Source organism: Pangasianodon hypophthalmus, chromosome 6, assembly GCF_027358585.1.
Source record: "Pangasianodon hypophthalmus isolate fPanHyp1 chromosome 6, fPanHyp1.pri, whole genome shotgun sequence".
Taxonomy (NCBI): domain Eukaryota; kingdom Metazoa; phylum Chordata; class Actinopteri; order Siluriformes; family Pangasiidae; genus Pangasianodon; species Pangasianodon hypophthalmus.
The window spans coordinates 22,904,457-22,914,000 of NC_069715.1; the positions used below are offsets into that span (position 1 = coordinate 22,904,457).

The 9,544-nt window shown below is 39.3% G+C and overlaps 1 long non-coding RNA gene across 1 annotated transcript; it reads left to right on the top strand.

Moving 5' to 3' along the window:
* The first annotated feature begins 1,095 nt into the window (after positions 1 to 1,095).
* Positions 1,096 to 8,982, top strand: LOC128318510 (uncharacterized). Its single transcript, XR_008301879.1, has 4 exons — positions 1,096 to 1,795; positions 3,356 to 3,422; positions 3,616 to 3,844; positions 8,863 to 8,982. It is a non-coding gene; the product is annotated as an uncharacterized LOC128318510 (long non-coding RNA).
* The last annotated feature ends 562 nt before the right edge of the window (positions 8,983 to 9,544 follow it).

Sequence of the window (9,544 nt, forward strand, 5' to 3'; positions counted from 1 at the left end):
TCAAAACAGCCAATTAAATGTTCTACTGAGCTGGGCTCAGTCAGTGAAGTGAGTGTAATATCAGCTTCAGTCAGAACTCTGATGGTCATTGTTGATTGTGAGGAGCCATCTGGAGGAAAAGAAATGTTTTAGCAAAGACTAAAATGTTTCAGTGTCACCATTAGTTTTATCCCATAGTCTACATGCTGAAAGAGGGAAAATATTATTCCTATTTGCAAGCCGATGCACACAAAATAATGGAGAACATGCACTGCAAAGCCCATATCATCAAAGGTGCTCTGACTTTGCATATGTACATTATTTCTGTGCTCACTACAATAATCTGAGTGATCCACTTAAATTCAGGGAGGCCTGAGCATAATGCAGCAGAAAGGATCATGTTCATGCTTTATAATCACTTCCATCAATGCAGATGAAGGATACAAGAAGAACTGCTGATGTAAATAACTGATCAAGTGCTCTATGAATGTTCTTTAGTAAACAGGTATCTAACACAGATGTAACCCTGGCCATCTCAACTGGTAGCCTGAAGGAAGGAAATGCAGTCTAAATGGTAAATGGTTTGCACATCATTAACAGCATTATGCAGCCATTAGGGCAAGGCTCTCTAAGTGCTTGTTACAATTTAGGCATTGATCATGCCCATCATCCATCTTCACTGGGGCTTAGCAGAACAAACAGCCTGCCAACCTAGTCTGAAATACACAAGATGTTTGGAAAGTTAACAAAATTTCAACAATGCTTCCCATGCTGCTACATGCTAAATTCAAACAACAGGCCATGTGTCTTGTTCGGTGACACAGGCAATCGCAATGAAAACAGTAATAAGTCAAATATTATAATTACCATCATCAATTGTGTGCACTCTATATGACAGTGCAGATTTAACAATAACAAGATTAGCAAAAAGTTTTGAATCCAGTACAAGTCCTCAACAAGACAAAAATGGGAAAGATGACAAGACTTTTTAATAGGCAACAGATGTGAGGTCATGGTCACAGTCACAAAGTGCCAACCTTCTTCTGAGTAGTATTCGGCAAAGAAACTAGCTAAGGGTAAAACATGACTAGTTTAAAGGAAAACATTGTGGTAGTATGGAACAAAAGATCTCTTGAGCAGTCTCTCCTGGGCAGATTCACTGTGTATAGGCAGCTTGAAGCAAATTTTAAATGTTGTTTATGATAATGATTATAAATGATATTTATAATGTTAATTTAGTCTAGTTTGCTAAGCAGCTAAGGCAAACATTGGATGAATTTAGAAATACATTATGATAACTGTAATTAAAGCAATTTATTAAAACATAAAATACAGTGGAATTTTAAACTGTAACAAAATTTAAGCTGTCACCATATACTAAATGGCATATGTCATGCCAATGCTGGAATCCACCAGGAACTCCACTTCCCAGAACACAATGTGGCCTACAAACATGGCCGCCACAGACTACAATCCCAAATGCCTCACACCACCAGCACATTCCCATTCATACGAATACTAATCAGGCACACCTGTTTCTTATTACACCCTCACCCTGTATATATATGTACATGTACGATTATGTGAATTACCAAGCCTTTTTTATGTTATTCTGGGGTTTTTTTTCAATCTTGCCTTGCTTCCTGTTTTTTGTATTTTGGATCTTGCCCTTGAATTGTTGTTTGCTGATCTTCTGACATCTTGCCTGTTCCTGTTTACGAGTTTGCTTCACATTTTGGATTTGTTTGCCAGTTTTAATGAAATTCTAACTGCAGTTGCAGCTGTCTCCAACTCCATTGCATGACATCATATGAAGGTTAGAAACCATCAGAAAGTGTACTTAACCCAATATACTTAATATAGTAATATATAATATTGAGTGATATAGGAGATATGTTGATATTTATGTACAATCTACTTAGTTTAAATTCCTTTGTTGACTGTAGCCCATTTGTTGCTATGTATAGTTTATCACCCTCCTTGCAAGCCTGGACTACCACAAGACCAGGCTACAGAAGAGAAAGAATGAATTGCCCATGCTTTTTCTTTTAATTAAATACTACACTATATATGGAATTGGTCTAAGATCTTATTAGAGGTCAGTGTACTTTGAAAACTTCCTGCAGTTAAACTTTGGAGTTGTTTTATTTTTAAAATTATTATTATTTGTTGTATCAGAATACACAAAGCTATTGAGGTCATATTAGAATGCCATGACCACAGTTGTTCTGTGCACACAATATATTTCTCTCTCCTCATAAACAACCTTGGACATGACACAGTGACAAATATGTTGAAAGTATAGATAATTTTCCTTCATACAAACAAACACAACCTTCAGCCTTCACAACAGATGTGCTGGCCAGCAATAAATATCTCAGGAAGGCACAAATACAGAGTAAACAGGGCATATGAGTGTGCTGTATGATAAAGTGTAATGAATAAGTATTCAGTGGAATCAAAAAATTTTTTGCTGCTGTCTAAGGAATCCTATGGTGCAAATCTAGAAAAATGGCAGCCATTACTAGTCTGCACAAGTGACATTCTTAAGGTCAAATTAACTTAAAGTGCCATCAGCAGCCTCCAGTTTTAGCACAAACTGCTGGATTATTAAGTTAATCATGCCTAAGAGAGCCCTATTGAAGTATTTATGACTCCAATGATGAATATCAGATTAGGTATTATGTCTGAGGATAATCTCATCCACATGTATTGTATGTGACAATATTTCAAAAGATGTGCAACTTAACTGATTATTGGAGGTTGCTACTGGTCACGATAACACATCTGAACCATCGAAGAACACATCAGAACTTAGGGGCTGATCAATCCATTTTTGAATAAGAAAGAATGGAAACAATAGAGACAAAAAATGGTTAAGAATCATATTGTCTGCTTGGCTGAGGTGTACAAAACAGATTTTTTAAAAATACATAACATAGCAAGTATGTGGATGAAAAGATGGAAACATAGCTTAATTATTAATATTTAAATGTATGCTGTATGCTTCTTTGGTACATACAGTATTTTTACTAATTCACGTTATGGTATGTGCTTCTACAGTAAATATATTTTTATTAATGAAATGTATGATTCATGTTTCTAAAGTACACAATTAAGACAATTAAATATAAATATATTAAATATATGAGCTATGCCTGGTGGGGTGGGTGGTATAATGTTAGAACATGCAGTGCAACTTAGTGAGGTCTTGACATCTTTACACATTAAAATGCTGTACAGTTACTCTACAAATTTATCTGGGAAGGAGTGCACAGATCATGTTTCAAGATTATGAAAGCATCATGGCCAAATGGATAAGCCACATGGCACCTTTATCTCACCTCAACTCAGTTTTATGTTCCAATGCTCACAGAAGTCCCCATCGACCTTATGCAAGCCCTGGACCTGGAGAGTCATGAAAGGCGGGGCCTGGCTATGAGGTAATTTACCAAATTTGTTTTCTGTAAAAATAGACCACACATTTAATAACAATTGTTTTACTCAGTGTTCTTTCTCATTCAGAAGAAGCTAAAATTGTCAGATTCATGCTGTGCACTCACATGACTAGTTCATGTCAGTGGATCTGTGCAACACCTTTTTCCATGTTTCCAACAACTCGGAATGCTTTTTCAGATTTGCCTTCCAAGAACAGACATTCCAAATCAAAGTCCTATCCTTCAACCTCTTTGAGGTATGCAGATGGCCCTGTTTCCTCTGTTGGCTAGAGGAAGTATACTGCTGAAGAATACTGCTGAATTTGGATGAATGGCTCATACATACCCCCAACAAGGGGCAGGCCATTTGGGATGCTCACACCCTCAATTTACAGCACTCAGTCTCAGTGACCCATAGGGTATGGAAGGTGGGTAAATTATTACTATTAAATTAAATATTAGAAAAAAAGAATTCTTATTCTTTTTTTAATAATAATTCTATTAAACGGGCCACCAGTCCAATGGATAAAATAATCTCAGAATGAGATACAACTTGATGATGATGAATCTGTTGATAGTTGGAGAACCCATTTGTGACGAGAGAAACACACACAAGTAAAACATACAAAGTTTGATAATAATAAGAAGAAAAATATGAATCAACATAATACAAAATCTACTTGATGTGCTAATTCTAGCTAAACATGCCAACATTACAGAAGGCATGTAGCGAAGCTTTGTAGTTACATTCCAGTCATGTCTCTTTGGTTGGTCCTGATCCAACGAAACAACTTCAGTGTAGTCACCCAATCAGTGGGGGATTGCAGCGAAAGAGTCCTCAGTATGGCACAGTTCAGCAGAGATCCTGGTGAACGTCTAGCTGTAGCATCACATCTGCTTCTCCAAGGATTGTGAAGGAAGGGTCGAATGCTGCGGTACTGGCAGTCTGGTAAACAGTCTGTGTGCTGGATGATTGCAAGCCTTCCTCAGACATCTTGTGTGGAAGATGTCCTGTAAGGCTGGGAGTTTGTTGCCAATAATGAGTTCAGCAGTTTTACGACTCTCTGTAGGGCCTTGCGGTCACAGAGGGAGCAGCTGCCAAACCAGACAGTCATGCACTCAGTCAGGATGCTCTCTATGGTGCATTTGTAGAAGCTGATCAGGATTTTGGGGAGGAGACCAAACTTCCTAAGCCTCCGCAGGAATGAGAGTCACTGACAAGCAGATTTCACCACTGTCTTAGTGTGAAGGGACCAGGTCAGGTCATCAGTGACCTACCACAGCCTCCTGTAGTCCACGATCATCTCCGTAGTTTTGCTGATGTTGAGACAGAGGTTGCTGCCATTGCACCACTCTGATAACGCTCTGAACTCATCTCTGTAGGCTGTCTCATCTCCATCCGTGATGAGGCCCAGGATGGGGTTGTCGTCAGCAAACTTGAAAATGATGTTGGATCTGTGCTTGGTGACACAGTCGTGAGTGAACAGGGAGTACAGGAGGGGGCTGAGAATGTATACCTTTGGAGCTCCTGTGTTCAGAGACAGTGTGGAGGAGGTGCAGCCTCTGATTTTCACCACTAGGGGTCTGCTCATCAGAAAGTCCAAAATACAACTGCACAGATGACTGTTCAATTCTAAGTCCTTGAGCTTTGTGATGGAATGATGGTTTGGCTGGAATGATGGTGTTGAAGGCAGAGCTGTAGTCGATGAACAGAATTCTCACATAGGCATTTTTCTTAATCAGGTGGGTGACAGCACTGTGCATCACTAGAGCAATGGCATCATCCGTCAATCTGTTTTAGTGGTATGCAAATTGGAGAGGGCCCATGGTAGCTGGAAGGGAGGAACAGATGTGTTTTTTTGACTAGCCGCTCAAAGCACTTCATGATTGTAGAGGTCAGAGCCACAGGGCGGTAGTCATTCAGATATCTGGTTTAGGGACAGGGACAGGGACAATGGTGGTCTTTTTGAAGCATGTGGGAATCACAGACAGTCTAAGGGAGAGATTGAAGATATCTGTGAAAACCTCAGCTAGCTGACTGTAGAACACCACCATGGATGCCATCAGACCCTGGCGCCTTGCGTGCATTGATCGGTGCAGTCCGCTGGTAGTTTCACTGTAGGGAAGGTGTTGCTTGCCTCAAAGTGAGCAAACCAAGCATAGAAGGTAGAGACTTGGCTGAGATTGAAGCGGGATTGGTCAGAATTAAGTGTCAAAAACATGACTGAAGTTGACGGTCAGAGATCTAGGTGAATCTGTGAGTTTCTAGACTTCAGACTGAGATGTGATGAGGTAGGACAGGGTTCCTGCCTTTCCTCATTCACTGGTTCTTGGTTGTTGTTCAAAGGGAAGTCTGGGGTGGAATTCCAATTCACACACCCTCAAGGACTACATTATGGTCCCCAACTTTTTGCATGTTCATAAAATGCCTAGATCATGAACCTGTAGTGTTGTGCATTCACAGAACTTATTCCAAAATTTCAAGCACAATTTTATAATGCATATGACCCCAAGCATGACTTAGTTGTTGAGTTCCCTGTGCCTTTTTTTGAAATACAGTCGGATTACACATTGATGTAATTACACATTGATGAATTGGAATGCCCTCTGCACACAAGACCCTCTCGCTATACAGTGCCTAACCTCACTAATGGAATGTCTTCCCAGAATAGTGGAGGTTATTATAACACAGAGGGGGAACTAAATCTGGAATGGAATGTTCAAAAAGCACATTTGTACCAGTTCTGAGACAGTTCTTGGACATTCATCAAGGTCAGATAGCTCTCTTCACCCAGGAAAGGGGCATCTGCACCAAGAAATGATGTCCCAGATATTTGGCAAGTTTGGCAAGATACTACAAGTGGACCTTTTCTTTGATGCCAAGTCAACACATTGCCAATTGTGGTTCTCCCTAACTGAACAGCCTGTGGATACTGGATACACTGGCCCCACCAGTCTGCTGCAGATTTTTCTGCCTTAACTTCTGATGCATACATTTCAGGCCACAGGGTCCTACTTGTGGCTCCAAGAACACCCTGGCAGCTTCCAGCCTAAGTGGATCTGCTATCCCAAATGGCCAGATAGATCTGGTATCCCAGTCAACTTACCTTCTAGAAATGGTGTGCACCTCATCGACTAGATGTTGCGCACTGCCTCATTCCCAAAAAACTAACCTTTCTTCAGGGACTTCTTAACAGTGACAAGTCGTGACCTAATGGATAGAGAGTTTTACTTGCAACCCAAAGGTGAACCTGAAGGTTGTGGGTTTGAGTCTCAGGTCCAGCAGGGATTGTAGGTGGGGGAGTGAATGACCAGTGCTCTCTTCCACCCTCAATACCACGACTGAGGTGAGACCCTTGAGCAAGGCACCAAACCCCCAACTGCTCCCCGGGCACCGCAGCAAAAAGGGCTGCCCACTGCTCTGGGCGTGTGTTCACGGTGTGTGTGTGCATGTGTGTTCACTACTGTGTGTGTGCACTTGGATGGGTTAAATGCAGAGCACAAATTCTGAGTATGGGTCACCATACTTGGCCACAAGTCACTTCACTCTCTGGGGGCATTTAAACTTATTATGACCTTTCATAAAGAAGCAAGGCATCTACATCTGCTACAAGTCCACAAGCCTATGCAAGATGCTGGGATGAAATGAGTGCCTCTAAAACAAAGATAGCAATCACGTCAACAAAAAGAGTGGGAGAGATGCAATCTTTGGCAATAAGCTCGCCATATGACTTTGGAGTGACCTTGTAATTAAACCCAAGTTTCTGCCTAAGTTAATATTACCCAATTTAGTAAACCAATTGATCTTACAGCCACCCATAAAGGCAAACCCTATGGTATGTACCTAGTAGTACCTAGAGTGCTTGGAAGCACTTCCCAAAGATCTAATGTTTTGCAGGAGTCAAATCTTTGAGAAATACATTTGTTAGAGCTCACAACTTGCTAGCCACTAGACCTGAGAAATTTCTTTACTTTGCTGATGCACAGGGTGCACAGGAATTAATTAATGCTTTCTGATCTAATATCGATTTGCCATGTCTGACTGACAAGAAAAGATCTTAATGCTCTTGTGACTCAGAAGTAGATATTGGGAGCTGTCAGATAGCCTATATTCACTGTTTGGGGATGATTCGTCTTCAGTAACCACTTTATCCTAGTCAAAGTGGCCCATCCAAGGAATGACAGTTAAAATGATTTTAACAGTTACCAGTTTAACAATTTTACAGTTACCAGGTTCTACAGGGGGTTTGGATCTACCCAGTGTAAGTGTATCTGCAACAAGATACCACGTCATGTACTTAACATAGAAATAGTCTACATAGTTCAAGCAACAACAATCTCTTAATAATTTAAAACGATAGTCAATTCATTCGTGTTATTTTATACCCTAAGGGCAACATATAAAAAAGATAATAATTGACAAAAATATTTAATTGACAAAAATATTTCCCACTATAAATCTTTGGCCAAAGATATTGTTGATGGACCGGGAAAGGATTTACAACATACTAAATTCTGGCAAAGAGAACAACATCTGCATTTCACTGAAATGAAACTAAGATATATAGTATTGGGTATTTTAAAAGAAATGTTACAACTGTATCTCTGTTAATCTTAAAGAACAGTCTAGTGCAAGAGGAAAGGGCAGAACACTACAGAATGGATAAAATAATATCAAAATCTAAAGTAAAAGAATCTTCTGTACGTAAAAAATGAGTGGGTGCGAATTGGAGACTTCTGAAGCAACCTTTTTTTCACTTTACACTGGTTCAAAAGCTATAAAAAGTGTCAGGTAAAAGGAATCATTTCTGACAATATGGTCTTTAGGTATGGTAGAACAGAGATGGACCCAGAAAGCACATATTGCTTTCTGAAGTAGAGTTTTCATCTTGAGACTGTACTCACATCTTGTTATATTCTGTAATTCTGTCTTTCCATCTCACTGAGAAGTATAGTACAGTCTGTCTGAAGAAGTTCCTCATTTCACACACCAATATCTTTCTATCAGACTCTAAACATAGAGAGATTAATACAGAACAGTTGTTTTGGCTAGAGTTTTGCTGTTGTGTCTTTCTATCTCCAAGACTAAACCACTCATTCTTCAACCCCAATACATCTTTTGACATTCTGCCAATCTTCAGTTCAAGCCAGCATCAAGTCCTAGAATGAGTTTGAACAGATTTGTTTTAGTAAAGCAAGTACCAAAGCAGCCTGAAAAGATTATTTAATTCAACTGATATAACGTGAAAATATGACAGACTACTAAGTCTTAGCTAAACAAATATACACTGTGTTCATTCCACATTATTTAAAAGTAACCTCTAACACTAAACCAAAGTAAAAGGAACATTTCTATTCTTTAAATAAAAATCACATAATTATGTGTGTGGGGTGCCCTGCAATAGACAGGCACCCTAACCAGGTTGTATTTCTGCCTCATTCCCAGGGTACCTTCAATAGGCTCTAGATGCACGGCGACCCTGACCAGGATAAAGTTGTTACTGAAGATGAATGAATGAACGAATGAAAAGCTAGAAGGTTTGCCCCAGAATTGTACTTTACAGGTGATTCAGATAATTATATAGTTCCAATTATTCCAAATATTATTTGTGTGTGTGTGTATGTATGTATATATATATATATATATATATAGGCTATAAACTCCCCTTACTTTTTAACTACATTAGCCTTGTAGCTCCTGTGCGAAACAAAAGAAGCAAACTAGGCAAACATGTCTTGGCTGTTTGGATACGTTTAGGGTAAAGGAGGAATTCATTAAAGTTAAACTTAAGGAAATACCTAAAAATGATGATGGGCAGGATTAGCACACATAGCTTTTATAACTTCTTGTGGGATTTTTTTGTGAGTGTTTTGTATATAAACTTGAATTCATTTGAGTTATACAGTGTGTGAGCTATCATTATGCAGTGAGAAAGAGAGGAAAGTTCACTTTGAAAAAATATGCAAAGTGAACTTTCCTCTCTTTCTCACTGCTTAATGATGGCTCTCAATCTCCTCTGCATTCACAAACAGATTTTATGGCACAGCTACAACAAATTCACATAGATGGGTTGAGTCAGGGGTTAATTATAATTATAAGTGGTTACGTAATTTGTATTTTGTGGCTT